This window comes from Antechinus flavipes, chromosome 6, assembly GCF_016432865.1.
Source record: "Antechinus flavipes isolate AdamAnt ecotype Samford, QLD, Australia chromosome 6, AdamAnt_v2, whole genome shotgun sequence".
In the NCBI taxonomy this organism is placed as follows: Eukaryota; Metazoa; Chordata; class Mammalia; order Dasyuromorphia; family Dasyuridae; genus Antechinus; species Antechinus flavipes.
The window spans coordinates 154571002-154587190 of NC_067403.1; the positions used below are offsets into that span (position 1 = coordinate 154571002).

The following is a 16189-nucleotide window of genomic DNA, read 5'->3' on the forward strand; positions in this document are numbered from 1 at the left end:
AAGTTATGCAACAACCTAGATTGGAAGTGCTTCATATAGAATGATTCAATCTATGTATAGTAAAATGGCCTCATTTGATCAGTTGATCTAAAATATTGAAGTTCACAATGGACTCTCAGACAAAGGAAGTGTTCTCAAAGCACAATCATATTGAAACATCCAATCAAGAGATAAGAGGAAGGAAAAGCATGTTAACTTAAGTATAAGAATAGTAGATAGATAACTCTGAACCCTTAAGATCCTGACCACAAGAGAGATGAGTAAGGTCCATGGTTAAGAAAAGAGATGATGATGGTCAATCATCTCAGACAAAAGGATAAAAGTGATTAGGATAAAAAAGAAAAAGATAGAGAAACAGAAAGAGGAAAACAGAAATAGAAGAAAAGAGACATAGAATATTACCTGCTATTCTAATCAATGAATTCATATTCCCTAAATTAATATGAGGAGAATAAGATAGACTGTGTCATATTCTTTACTGATTTAAACTTCCTCTTTTAATCTACATGGTCTATTCATTCTGCCTAGGTTGTTAGTAATTATCTTGTAGTATTAATGAGATCTACAGTCTTGATTGGTCTTCCTGGAATTCCAATGTTTTCTTTGACTTCCTTCTATCCTCTCTTGCTTCATGTTAAACAGTGACAGTAACATAGTGTTATGATCATCAACTAATATAAACACTCTTTTATAACAAGCATGACCAAGAATATTCTTTACCTAATCATTGATTTTCATGACAGCTAAGCCTTTACCTGTTTTTCTTTGTTTCATTTGAGTAGAAGACTTGGTTTCCACCAATCTCTTGATCAATAATCTGGTTGGATATAGTTTTTTAAATTGATTTTTAATTCCCAGCAACCATCTTAAATTCATCTGCTCTTTGATACATGATCCTTTCTTCTAAAGAAAAAGTGGGGAACAACTAGCTCACAGGTCATATAGGGCCTGCAAAATCATTTACTAAGACAACTACACATGATAATGAATTGAAAGCTAGGTACAACAATCTTTCACAGCTTGAGTTCTATAAGTTGATAATTTTGTATGGTCTATGAATAATGTTATAAAAATATTCCTTACCTCTGTTTAAAGAGACTGTTGTGCCTGTCCTATTACAACTACTTAAAGATACTGGATTATGACTTTTGTGTAATTTACGAGATTTTCAATAGTAATTTTAGTTATAAATGTAGTAGTGATTACTCTGGTTCCCATTTCTTGAGTGGGTTACATTTCATGCCTCCCCCAGGGTTCTCCACTACCTTAATAGGTTTTACTGCCATTGGCTCAAATCTCTACCAATTTTAATGTTTCCCCAATTTTAGAAATTCCCTGAACTCCATTTCTATGTAATCACTCTATTTCCATGTAATCACTTAACTATCCAGTTAGCTTTTGCAAAGGATTATTTTCTTCAAAGACATAATAAGAATAAATATTTAAATATTCCTCACTAATACCTGGGGAGGTATCCCCTTATACCTCTTCAGTCTCTAGAGAAGAGGAAGAATTAGGTTCACATCCTAACATACTAGCATACTTCCACCAAGTCTGAAGTCCAAAGGCCTCTTTGTTTTAAGTCCCAGGAACCCACACTTTTCAGGACTCCCCAGCTAGATTGACAGCAGCATCTGTCCTGGAATCCCAATTCCAAAGTTTCTCTAATTGAATTTTCTGGATCTAAGGACTCCACAACCTGCACAACCCGAACTGAAAAGGACAAATGAAGCATCTCAAAAACTTAGACCTCTTCTCCAAGGCTAAAGACTTAAAGTGTTTAACCCTTTCAGAACTCCTTCCTCTTTTCTAATTCAGTTCATGATGTCTGATAAACATCTTGACTCTTTGGAGGCTTACAGAAAGAGACCATTTCAGTCTGCCAGTTTGAAAGATATAGTCTCTTCTGACTATGCAGCCAGTGGAAAGAGGTTGTTCCTCCTCATGGGAAACATATACAAATATAGGGTGTCTTCTCCTTGGCATCTCCTGCTCTCTTTAAAACCTAACTCTCATGGAAGATCAAACCGTACTCTTCATGCCCTCTATATACCAATCAAACAGATCTCTTTGGTGTTATACATTCTATTCCTTGCCTAGAATGTGCTCCTTGGAACCACCAACTCATTTCAAGATTCAGCTCACAAGATACTTCCCTACATGAGACTTTTCCTGATCTGTCCAATTTTTCATGCTAATCACCCTTCCAGATGACTTTGTTTATTTTCTGTACTCTGTATTATATATTTTCTTTTCTCTGTATATGCTGTATTCCTTCAGTAGAAAATGAACCCATTTATCTTTTTTATCCCAAGTACTTAATATTTTATATATGTTTAATAAATGGTTGTTGAATGAATGAAAACAGGTGCCCTGGTTACCTCACTACCATTTTAGGGTTAATTCTGGTCCTGAGAAATGAAGCAGCCTTCTATGAGTCTTAGACAACTAGCCCAGACAAGACTTGGGGGCACATTCTGAGTAGCCCCTGGGCTGTTAAGGCTAGCACTGTTTCCTACTTAGGAAGACAAAGGCAGCTATAGACTTTTAAAAATAAATCGATGAATGTGATTATATACCAATGTAAAAGAGCAGCCTAACTCTCCCACAAAAACCCAGAAAGTATCTGAAAAAAAAAATGATAAAACCAAAATGAAACAGAAATAAATTCTTCCATCTAGTGCTGAACTGCATAAAATGATCACCAGAAGCTAACAGTGACAGGGAGAAGGATAATGCCAGGAAAATCAGCATGCTCTCAGGTAAACAAGGAAGCTGGCAGAGAGAGAGAGAGAAACTATGCCAGGGAAGTCAGCATAAGCTGAAGAAAATGTGCCAGAAACAAGCCAGCACTCTGAAGGGGGTGAAGGTCATAAGCCAGCACAAGCTTCAGCAACTGGAAATCTGAAGTCAGGTCCTATCAGAACAAAAGCAGGGGATAGAAGCAGCCATCACAAAGCACTGAAGAGAAAAACATAGAGATCATGTAATCTTTGGAGTTTCAAGGGCCATGGCAGGAGATAGGGCCAACACAAGGCTTTATACCTCATCACCATTCTTGAGACCAGCATGAGAGCCACCATGGATTGGGCAAGGAAAAAATACAATCAAAACCAGAACTTCCAGTGGATGACCAAGAAATTGACCTACAAGCTAATGATTGAGACTGATGTTGGACTTAATATCTGTTATCTTATTAAATTTAGGAAGAACATCCAAACTAAAAAGGGAACAGGACCAAATAAGGTCCATGTAATCAATTCAAGTTTTTCAGTGGATTGGCACAAATACAAAATTCCCAAACAAGAACTGAAAACAAATACTATGAGTAAACAGAAGAAATACTGAAGGGAAAGAAGAAATGCTAGGAATTGAGTTAAACCCAGAATAAGGAAAGCTATTCTACAACTATGAGAAAAACCTCAATAATAATAAAAGTATTTGTTACAAAAACTACAGGGACGGCTTGGGAAAATGAAGCAAAGGATTTAAAATGAGATGGAAATTTCAGAAAACTTTTAAAAGGAAAATAAATTGTAAAGTTGAGAAATATTACCCAAATAGTAGATCCCCTGAAAAATGGAATGTAACAAGAAGAATCTCAATGATCCCAAAAGACAACATACAATATTAGAACAAAGTAAAAAAAAAAAAAAAAAAAAACTGGGGAAAAATAGAAGAAAATGTAAAGTAACTACTACCAAATACTGACCTTCAAAACATGTCAGAGATAATTTCAAAATTATAAAATTCCCTGAAAATTGTGATTTATATATAGATAGATTCATAAATCAAGAGTTTCCAAATCAAAGGGAAAACATAGTGCTGGCAGCCAGAAACTATCAAAAAACCATGCTCAGAACCATCAAAGCTCAGGAGCACCTACTATAATGGAGAAAAAAAAATTGAATAAGAATTTCAGAAATCACATACTTATACACAGCCAAGTAAAATAGCTGCAAAAGATTTAAAAACTATGATTTATGAAATGACTAATTACTTCAGAAGCATAATGATGAAGCATTCTTTCCCTTACTTGACAGAAACATGATTGGACTAGGGTACAGAATGAGATATACTTTTTCAAACCTGGCCAGGATATGGATTTACTATGTATTAGACTATACTTTTTTCTTAAGAGGGAAGACTTTGGATTTTAGCCTCCATGTCTCTGAAGGTCAGACACCTCCATCCTCACCAAAGACCAACAAGATATCAAGCAAAGGCACCATGGTTGTTGCCTATAACAGAGGTCTATATCGTGATGTGTCTGAAGAAACAAGTCTATGATGTTATTGCCTATCTGGGAAACAATGGAAAAAGGTACTTTGAAAAGGCCAGGAATTGGGCATTGAAATTTGGAGCCAAAAAGATTTTCATCAAGGATATCAGTAAGGAATTGTGGAGGAATTCATTTGGCCAATATCCTGTAAGAAAATCATTACCTCCACCCTGTCATTTCCCTTGCCAGACCTTGCATTGCTCATAAATTGCTCACAGATAGAAATTGCCTGCCAGGAGGGGGATAAGTACATGTCCATGGAGCTACAGGAAAAGTTTGCACTCACTTGCTACTCCTTAGCCCCTCAGATTAAAATCATTGCTCCCTGAAGGATACCTGAATTCTACAATAGGTTCAAAGGATGCAACAACCTGATGGAGTATGCTAAACAACATGGAATTCCAATCACCCCCAAACACCCATGAAACATGAATGAGAACCTTATGCACATCAACTATAAGGCTAGAATTCTGGAGAACCCCAAGACCTTCTGACTTCTACACAAAGACTGAGGTTCCTACAAAGACTTCCATTCAGTTCAAGAAAGGTGTTCCCATGCAGGTGATTAATATCAAAAATGGTGCATGTCACCATATGTACTTGGAGCTCTTTCTCTACCTGAATGAAATTGCAGGCAAACATGATGTTAACTGAATTGACGTTGTGAGAACCACTTCATTGGGATGAAACCCAGAAGTATATAGGAGACTTCATTGGGACTAATCCTCTACCATGCTCATTTAGACATTGAAACTTTCACCATGGATCAAGAAATGCATAAAAACAAATAGGATTCTAGCTTAAAATTCTCTGAATTGGTGTGTAATGGTTTCTGGCACAGTCCAGAGTGTGAGTTCATCTGCTAATGCATTGCCAAGACCCAGGAAAGGGCTGAGGGCAAGTCCAGGTGTCTGTCTTTAAGGGCCAGGTGTATATCCTTGGCCTAAAGTCTCCCCAATCACTGTATAATAAAGATCTGATGAGTATGAATGTTCAGGATGACTATGAGCCCTTTATGCTACTAGCTTCAGAAACATCAACTCCCTCGGGCTAAAAGAATATCATTGTCTACAGAGCAAGGTCACTGCCAAATAGACTAAGCAGCCATCAATAATGTGGAGTGGTTCTCAGTGTCACTGTTGATTTCCCCACATAATAGCACTGAATGTCCTGGCGTTTTGTTATTGTTTCTCACTCTACTGGCTGCAGCTTAGCCAGGCTTTGTTTCATTTCCTGTAGCAAATAGAAATGATCTACAAGTGGAGGACAAGGAGAGAATGGAGTAGAAAACACACCCATAATAATAATAAAAGGAAAGGGAATGTTTTTATTTAGAGTCAAGGAAGAGACAGTAATAATATTAATAATAACTGACATTTATAAATATTTACTATGTTCTAGGCACTGTAAACATTTTGGAATTATCATTCCATTTGATCTTCACAACAACCCTGAGAGGTAGGTGCTATTATTTATTTCCATTTTACATATGACAAAACAGAAATTAATTGACTTGCCCGAGTTGACATAGCATGTACATGTCTCACACCAAATTTGAACTTGGGTCTTCCTAACTCCAGCCAATGCTTTATCTACTACAGTGCCAAAAGATTGTCAGAGTGATTAGTGACAGTATTAATTTTAAAAAATAATAAAACAACATCAGTGAATAATTTTTAAAAATAAATTGAAGTGAGAAACAGAAAGCTAAAAAGAGGACATAGACAAGCAGAGCTATGTTGGAGCTATAAAGTTAAAATTGAAATATCTTTTTAAAAGTAATAGAATAAGGAAGCAGAGCCAAGATGGCAGAGGAAGACAGGAATTCATCTGAATTCTCTCAAATTTACTTCAAAACAACTATGAATTATTACCTCAAAATGAATCTTGGAAAGCAGAACCAACAAAATGATGGAGTAAATAATATTTCAGCCCAAAACATGTTAGAAGGACATTAGGAAATGTCTTTCTCAGTAGGGTAAAGTGAGAACACTGTCCAATGCATGTAGTTTCCAGGCAAGTCAGCAGCAGGCTGTGTTGCAACAAGCCATCAGCAAGGCCCCAAGCTGTAAGACAAGACAGCTACAAGGCCTTTTCCCTTTGGAACACGCCAGCACTGATCCAGTGTCTCTGGGAAAGATACTTTGGACAGTGCTCTATCCAACTCAAGGGTAGAACCCAACTTTAACATAAAATTAAATGTCAGTATATAGGCTAGGAAATGAGCAAAAAGAAAAAAGAAGAACCTGACCACAGAAAGTTACTTTAGAGACAAGGAAGATCAATGTACAAACTCAGAAGAGGACAACTATCAAACTGGCTACATGTAAAGCCTCAAATTAAAAATATGAATTGGTCTCAGCCTTTCCTTTCCATCCCCGCCCCCCCCCACTAAAAAAATCTCCTGTAAGAGCTCAAAAAAGTTTCAAAAATCCTGACATTTGAAAAGCTGGTCTTTCCACCCATGTCTTTCCCATTATCTTATTATAGTGTAGCTCCAAAGAAATTCTGACACTCACGCATTAAGTTGGCAACAGAATTTTCTCTGTCAATCAAGTCACATCTTCCTACAACTACAGAGTGTTAAGTACCTAGTTGTTGTTCTACTTGATTGGATAAGAGCCAAGTTGGTAAATGAAATTACATTTAAATTGTGGGAATTAGAGCAAATGGCCTCTCAGGTCCCTTTTAGCACTAACTTTGTGACTAAGTCTCAGATATTTGGAGTATTTCAAAAGTTAAAAAGTACAATGCAAATATAAGCATTATCATCATGAAAGTACCCTCACAAGAGACAGAGGAAAGCAAAAAAATGTAACATTAAAATTGAAAAATGTACATCAAATACATTACAAACTATACAAAATGGGGAAGCATCAAGGGACCAAAGGGATTAAAATAAAAGCCAGGAAATCATTTCAGTAAGCTTGTGATCACTCACTCTTCATCTTTTTTTTTAATCCACTTTAATTCAAGTTGCAAATATATTGCCTTTAGGTAGCTATGAAGAGCACCTCAGTTTCAGGTACTGATTTTTTTTTTCCAAGAGAAAATCTCTATTCTACTTATATTTGGGCAGAAAATGGGTGATTAAAAAAAAAACTAGTAAGCATTCATACTGAAGGAAAAATATATATGGTCAAATTTTATAGGAGAAAACTGAATCAGGATATACTCCTCATCAATAATTTCCATGAATAATGTTAAACAAATCATCATCCTCATGCAAGAAATGACCCCTGTTATCCAAAGGAGAAATATTCTCTAAATGCACATAGTAACTACAAATAAATTTATCATTTTTAAATATAAAAAGAATTCCCTAGTGAGCTTACAGAATCTTTTTGTTCTAATTATGCATAGAAGAGTAATTTTAAAAGGAAAATTTGACTCTGAACAAAAGTACTTCCAGCCTAGATAACAGGGAACGTAACAAATTAAAGTTATTTCTACTTTACATAGCCTCTGATTTTGTAACTCTCAAATGCACTCAGTGACACTGTGAACTAGAATTCCCCTGCTAGAATCCATGGTCCATGAACTGTTAAACTTTGTTTCTGCCCCACATCCTTATCATAAGACACTGCTACCTGCAGAGGCTCAGTAATGACTTGGTATGTGTACTTAAGCAGAGAGTGCCTTTTTCTTACTGATGAGGAAGCTGGATGAGGTAGAGAATAGTTAAGAAAATCTGAGGTCAAATGAATTGATCCCTGGCAAGGCAATTAATTTCTCTCAGTCCCTGTTTCTTCACTGGTCAAATGGGAGTAACAACAGCCCCTATCTCACAGGGTTGTAATGTTCAAAATATTTTATGAATTGAGAAAGCACTTATTTAGCACTCATGGTGTGCAAAGCACTATGCTAAGTGCTAGAGGTATAACTAGAAAAGTAAGATAGGCCCTACTCTCAAGGAGAATGCTCTTCCACATTCTAATGGGGGAGACAACATATTTGTAATTTTCAAATGTAAGTTTGATGGAAAGGTTTTATTATTCTCAGGGTACAGCAGCAAAGCAGATGGCAATGTCTTCTTTATATTTCCATTGATAAAAATTATATCAGTTTCTTATGTTGAACCATGTGACAGTACTAAGGACACAGGTGACAAGAACTTTCTTTTCTAGGTTTTCAATAGCTGTAGAAGCTGCCTGGTTTTGTCTTCACAGGTTTTGCTTTCTAGGAAAATGTCTTAGGGCACTGGGCTAGAAATACTGCTGTTCCTTTAGTTCTTGGGTTCAAGGTTCTAGTCTGTCTCTAGACAGCCCAACAGGGCTCTTAGGGAAGATGGTGGTCAAGGTGTTCAGACTTGCCAGGAATATCGTACCTCCTATCTCTCCTTCATGGTATCTAACTATTACCATTATCAAATGAGATAATACCTCTCTCTCTCTCTCTCTCTCTCTCTCTCTCTCTCTCACTTTTTTTAAGATTGTACTTTATTATTTTTTTGCAAGACAAGTGGGGATTAAGTGACTTACCCAAGGTCACACAGCTAGTACTTGTCTGAAGCCAGATAGATTTGAATTCAGGTCCTCTTGATTTCATGGTTAGTGCTCTATCCACTGCACCATCTAGCTGCCCCAAGATAATATATCTAAAACATTTTAAACCTCAATTAAATAGCATTACATATATATACATACATACATACATATATATATACACTATCATTATTATGGATTGAAAATAAATTAGCATTTTAAAAGATTATATGTATTTTTTTTCCTATTTTTGCAAAAAAAAAAAATTAGTTAGCATTTGAGCTTAAAATAGGACTGAACCTAAAATTGTACTTGGGAAAAGAGTAGAAGAGTGACCTGGTTTCAGTGCCCCTTTTCTATCTCTTGCAACAAAATGTTTTCATCATTCAGTCACACTCTTCTCTGAGGCTTCCAAACAGATATATCATTCAGCTTTGACAAACAAGAATATGCAAGAATGACTATTTTTAGTCTTTCATCTGTAGCAGAAAAATATCACTGTCAAAATGTCTTTCTTAGAACACCAATCTCTATGAAGATGGTGGCTGTCATCATTTATTTAATGAATTGATTTTGTCAGATGATGGCCCCTATAAATGTCTCCAAGTTAAGGTTTCCAGGTATTTATCGGCTAAATTTTAAATCTGACACTCCAGGAACACAGTAGGACTAGAGATAAAGGGGCCAAAATTGCATGCTGTCTTTGAAAACTGAAGGTCTACATGAAAAAGTTAAATTCCATAATTAATTCTTTACCTAAAATCCAGAGATTCTATTGCATGGAAACATTAGGGACAGAGATCAAAGAAATAGAAGACTTAGAAAGTAACCAAAACCACAAGCCTGATGGCAGCTGAGGAAGGAGAAATTGGCAGTCCTCTAATCTATAAGCCTTCTAATATATCAGTGATTCCCAGAAGGGACCCACACACTAAGGAAAAGAAACAAATAATCATAAGATAACTATTCTTACCTAGCTTTTAACTATCTAATGGGCATTGCCTCAGACAAGCTGAGAGCTGGGAAAGACCTGGGTTTAAAAAGAACAAGGTCTTTTGTGCAATCCCACTGTGTATATAATCAACCCTAATGGCTGCACAGCTCTGCCTCACTTAAATCCAATTTACTTGCAAGACATAATGTCATTGGTCCTCTTTGAGAATGAAGGATGAACAACTCTAAGAAATGCTTCCCATTACACAGGTCCTGTAATGACCGCATATTTAAAATCAATCGGAGTCAGGAATTCAGGTTAAGGGGAAAATCTTCAATCTTTATTGAAGTGAAGAGGAGAAAAAAGATTGCGATAGCAATATGGGCAAGAAGGATTGCGATAGCAATATGGGCAGCTGCGACAGGAAGCCAGCTAGCAGAGAGAGACCTGAGCTGAAAGGCCACCGCAATGGCAATACAAGCAGCTGTGTCAAGACGCCAGCCAGCAATCTCTCCTTCCCCTTCCTTTTCCACTCCCCTGCCTCCACCCACCAAAATCGTCATTTCCTATACAATACATCAGGACTTGCACAAAGAGTGGGCAGGGCCATTCTTTCTCCAAGCTTATATATTAATAGAGTATAGTCCAATTACTATTTAGCCTCATGTGCTTGGGACCTCAGCGCATCAACTCGAGCCTCAGCCCATTACATCTCCCGCTTTCTTTTGTTTTACAACACAGGTGGTCATGCCTTCCCTGACTCCTCAGAGAAGTCAGAGCCCCCAAGGGGAGGTGATCACACCCTCCCTGCCTTCTCAGGATAGGAGGTGAAAGCACTGAAAAGGAGGTGATCATGACCCCCCTGACTTCTCAGGAAGGGAGGTGAAAGCACTAAAAAGGAGATAATCACACCCTCCCTGACATCTCAGAAAGGGAGATGAAAAGCACCAAAGGGAAATGGGGGTTGCTAACGGGTTTCTGGGCTGAAGGGTCTTATTATGCACAAACCCATCAGCATGGGAGATATTACACAAGCACATAGCAATAACGCAGAGGCTATTAGTGATGACTCTCCCCACAGTCAGTGCAGGCTTGATGTGGTGTAACCAACATGAATTGTACACCCAAGTAACGGTATAACAAACAATATAAATCAACATGGTGTTGTAAAAGATTGCCAGAAGTCATAGAAGGAAAGTATGTAAACAGCAGTCACACATACGCCTTCTTCAGCAGCCAAGAGATAATCCAAAACCAATCTATTGTCCATTGCTTCACATATCAGGGAATCCAATGATCCCCCCAAGTTTTTGAAGTCCTGCAAAAGTCTTTTTGTGTATTAGGAAATCCAATGATTCCAGCAGATTTTGAAGTCCTATAAGAGTCTTATCATTTCTCAGAAAATCCAATGATTCCTGAGGGCTTTCAAGTCTTATGTCTCAAAGGATCCAATGATTCCTGAGGGTTTTCAAGTCCTACAACAATCTTATCATGTCTCAGAGAATCCAATAATTCCTGAGGGTTTTGAAGTCCAACCATTTTCTATGTCCATGAGTCAAACGCCATAAGGTCCCAAAACAACAGGTACCCATGTTTTGGGTACCAGAGATGTGTTATCTCAAAAGCATTTGTGTTCTTTTTATTCCAAGTATTCCAGTCTATCCCAAACATTAATTTACTCTTTACTAGGAGCAGAGAGTGAGAAAAGAAGCTGAACCCTCCTTATTTCCACGATCCCAAAATCCCTAGTCTCACTAAAGGAGCTAAGAGTGACGAACAGATGACATAAAGTCTCTTCTTTCTGAAAAGTTAATGAAAAATACTTTTTTCATAGTTATGTTAAAAATAAATGCTAAAAAGGGATCTGACAAATATGGAGACCTTATAAGCTTCCTCAACCACTACAATCTGCTTGTGTGGAGGATGCTTAAGAAGCCTCCTTCTAAAGAAAATGTTTATGGGGAAATATTTTGGAGAAACTGTAAATCATATGTAGACGTGTCATATCTGCTTCTTTTTGAAAGGAAAACTTTTTAATTTGATTCAGAAGCATAAGGCTGTCAGCATCAGCCACTTCCTTATTTGCCTCAGTTGCAGTTGGGGGAATCCCAGTGACTCTTACTCACCAAATCTCCTAACTGTGAGACTATACATCAGTTCTTGGCCTTTTACTTTGTTTTTCATCATTGTAGATGAAGGAAGTGAATAAAACCTCCAATCTTGGAAGATTAAGCCACAAGAATCTGGGAATTAGAATCCAGGTTATCATCAATGTCCCAAAAAAACAAAGATGAACCTCTAGTTAAGGATGGGCAGAAAGGATATCCCAGTTGTAACTGAGAAAACCACTCATTGACCATTTATGCCACCTTTGTACATATACTTGGTGTGACTAATGTTATCTAAGAACTGTGCTAAGTTTTGAACTCCCAGAGACCAAGTGTAAGGGAGAATATACCTGAGCATTAGCATGGTGGATCCAACACTAAATGCCCACATGAGTCCATTGCTAAATTTGCAATGTGAGTAGTTATGCCTTGCAATCAGTAAATGCTTCCAATTGGGAATTGTTTTATGGTTTGATGACTGTCTAGACTTAGGAAAGAGATAAAGAAAAATGTTAATAATTCAGATAAAACCAAAAAGTGTTTTGTTTCTACATTTTTTGAAAGTTCCTTGTTTATCAGCATACATTTGCATGAGTGGTATTGGAGGAACTATTTGTATGTTTGTTCTTGCCACATCTTCAAAGTAATATCCTAGTGAAAACTGTCAATAAATATTTTAAGGACCTATTATGGATGAGGTACTGTGCTAAGTACCTGGAATACACAGAGGGAAAAGTCAATGGCTGCACTCAAGGAGTTTACAATCTAATGGGGATGACAAGAAGCAAACAAATATGTGCCAACAACCTACATACAGAATTTTTAAAGAGAAGGTATTAGAATTAAGATGGATTAGGAAAAGCATTATGTAAAGGATGAGATTTTTATTGAGACTTAAAGAAAAACAATGGGCAGAAATTTGGAAGGAGAGCATTTCACACATGAAAGACAGAGAGAAAACTCTTCCCACTTTTATATATCCAGAATCTAATTCAGAGCTTAGAACTACTGCTATCCCTTCCACATTATAACTTTCCTCAATATGGTTTCAATATATCATTAGCTGGCATAAGAAATTAAATGGGAATTTGGAGGAAGTTTTGTGGAAACCATAGATGACACAAATTTAGGAACTCAGAAATGCATAATATATATATATATAGTATTATATAATATCAATATATCTTATTTTTTAATACCATAACAATTCAGATTCCTTCTCTAGTACAAAAAGAGAACCAAAAAAAAATTATGCAGGTTTCTAGATTGCAGGGGTACTATGCCTCTAACCCCCACAATTGGAAGTGATAATTCTACTGGGTGCTTAATAAATACTTAGTTTTTTGCTTGATTGCTTAATAAAAACTTGGTTGTTTGATTGATAGCTAGGAATTTTTAAATAAGTTTGATTTACATCCAGTAAATAATTCCTCAGTTATTGGTCATCATCAAAAACTAAGATTTTTCCAATGTACGTGTTCCAGATTAATTTCTTTAAAAACTAATATTCCTTTTTTTTCCCCACATTGGAAATGGTGATATTTCTACAATGTTTTCTAAACTTTTTTTCCTTTCTTGAATAAAGACATAATTTAATATTTTTCTTAATGGCTCAGGGTCACCCTTATGAACCTCTAAAATATTATGTTTCAGTGACTGAGCTTCTTATTCCATAAAGCTGGTGGGCTTTTACAGCTTTCTCTACCTTTTAGATTTCCCACGTCCTCTTTCCATTGTCATGTCTTTTTACCTGCTACCTTATTTAATACAAACTTGTTAAGGCCAACTGTACAACCCCACTTGCATGTAGGCCTCCCCTATATCCACCCCCTGTACATAAAAAGTCAAATATGTGGGCTCAGCTATGGCTGTTTTCCTCACTGCTGAGAGATACTTTTTGCTGACTTTAGAACTCCTTCCTACGTTTGATCTTATTGCAGTGGTAAGAAGCCTGCTTGCTATGCAGAGAAGTAGTAAAACACAGCATCTGTATATGTCTTCAGTACAAACCCTACCAAACTTAAGGACAGTAACCACCCCAAAACACTTGGTAGCATTGCCCTTTGGAGGATATCCAGGCCCCCTTGGCTGAAAGTTCAGCTCTTCCGACTAAAAATGCCCATTAATTCACATTTTATTGTGCCCCATAACTGTCTCTTATGGCTCATTAATGCAAAATATCTGCACACAGCCCTGCAAAAACAGCCTACCTTCCAACCTGTTTATCAAAGAAGGACAATTTCTTCTTTCAGGATTATTTGGGCTATAAGAGACCATGATAAAGGTATAATCATTAGGCCTAATTAAGCTTAATAAGACTGTTATAGAAGTGGGAGTGTGGACCAATTTGGACAACTAGAAAGAGATGTTGTTTTAAAAGGAAAATGGAAGAAGAATTTAATTGGGCAGAATCATGCCACTTTGCAAATGCCAAACTATGATTTTTACTATTTTTATAAATATCTGATTCTACTTTGTGGAAGGAGAGAGGAGGGAAAAGGAAGCAGAGGCTATGAGCCTGAAACTCCCCCCCTTTCTGGATATACAGAAGAAAGAGAAGCCAGCATATTGTACCTCCTTGTTAAAATCTGACTAGAAAGAATAATTATATTTTTCAATCTTTATTATGAATAAAATTTCTAGTATATAAGAAAAGCCTGGTGGCAATTATATGTTAAGTTCTCAAAACAGAAATCCTTTTTGGCATTTGAGAGCCATTGGAAAGCAGTATAAAAATTGCTTAACTGAGGGCCTAAGAGAACTAGGCTCAATATCAAATTTAACATTTTACTAGTTTGTTTCCATCAGTCAATTATTAAACCTCTATGACACGTGAATGATAAAAAAAATCACATTACCTTACAAAGTAAAGTGAGAAAGTATTTAATAAACTGTAAAATTAATACAAATGTAGACTGGCAATTTTGTAACCCTTTAACACAAAGATAACTAGGAAAATGATTGCTAGGCAAACAGTGTTATAAATGAGAAAAGTATGAACTTGAAGTTGGAAGACCTGAGTTCAAGTACTTGTTTTGCCATTTACTAATCCTGTAATCTCATGAAACCTCTGTTTCTTCATCTGGGAAATGGGAGCCATATTCTGGACACCTTCAAAGATTGTGAGGAACTGAAAAGCACTACATAAATGTGAGTTGTTATTTCATGCCCTCTTTTTATAATACTAGCTTTTTATTTTTTTAAATACATGCAAAGGTAGTTTTCAACATTCACCCTTGCAAAATCTCATCTTGCAAATTTTTTTCCCTCCTTCCTTTCCTTCCCCTCCCCTAAACAGCTAACATTCCAATATAAGTTAAATGTGCAATTCTTCTACATATTCCACATATATCATGCTAAACAAGAAAAATTAGATCAAAAAGGAAAAAAAATGAGAGAAAATATATACCATAATTTATTCAACCATTCTCCAACAGATGGGCATCTACTCATTTTCCAATTCTTTGCCACCACAAAAAGAGCTACCATGAATATTTTTGAAAATGTGGATTCTTTTCCTCCTTTTATAATTTCTTTGGGATACAGACCCAATACTGGACTGCTGAAGCCAAAGGTATGCATAGTTTGATAGCCCTTTAAGTACAGTTCCAAATTGTCCTCCATAATGGTTGGATCAGTTCACAACTCCACCAACAATGCATCAGTGTCCCAATTTTCTCACAATCCCTTTAACATGTATCATTATCTTTTCCTGTCATCTTAGGCGATCTGAGAGATAATGTAGTGGTACCTCAGAGTTCTCTTAATTTGTATTTCTCTAATCAATAATGATTTGGAGCATTTTTCATGTGATTAGAAATGGTTTTAATTTTTTCATCTGAAAATTGTCTGTTCATATCCTTTGACCATTTGATAATTGGGGAATGCCTTGTATTCTTATAAATTCGAGCCAGTTCTCTATATATTTTAAAAAAGAGGTCTTTAGCCTCATTTCCAAAATATATGGAGAACTGACTCAAATTTATAAGAAGATGACAGGAAAAAATAATGATGAATGTTGGAGGGGATGCAGGAAAATTGGGACACTGATGCAATGTTGGTGGAGTTGTGAACAAATCCAACCACTCTGGAGAGCAATCTGGAATTATGCCCAAAAAGCTATCAAACTGTGCATACCCTTTGATCCAGCAGTGTTACTTCTGGGCTTATATCTCAAAGAAATACTAAAGAAGGGAAAGGGACCTATATGTGCCAAAATGTTTGTGGCAGCCCTGTTTATAGTGGCTAGAAACTGAAAATTGAATGGATGCCCATCAATTGGAGAATGGCTGGGTAAATTGTGGTATATGAATGTTATGGAATATTATTGTTCTGTAAGAAATGACCAGCAGGATGAATACAGAGAGGCTTGGAGAGACTT

At 36.5% G+C, this 16189-nt stretch overlaps 1 pseudogene; it reads left to right on the plus strand.

Moving 5' to 3' along the window:
• The first annotated feature begins 4068 nt into the window (after positions 1–4068).
• Positions 4069–5377, plus strand: LOC127541454 (argininosuccinate synthase-like; annotated as a pseudogene).
• The last annotated feature ends 10812 nt before the right edge of the window (positions 5378–16189 follow it).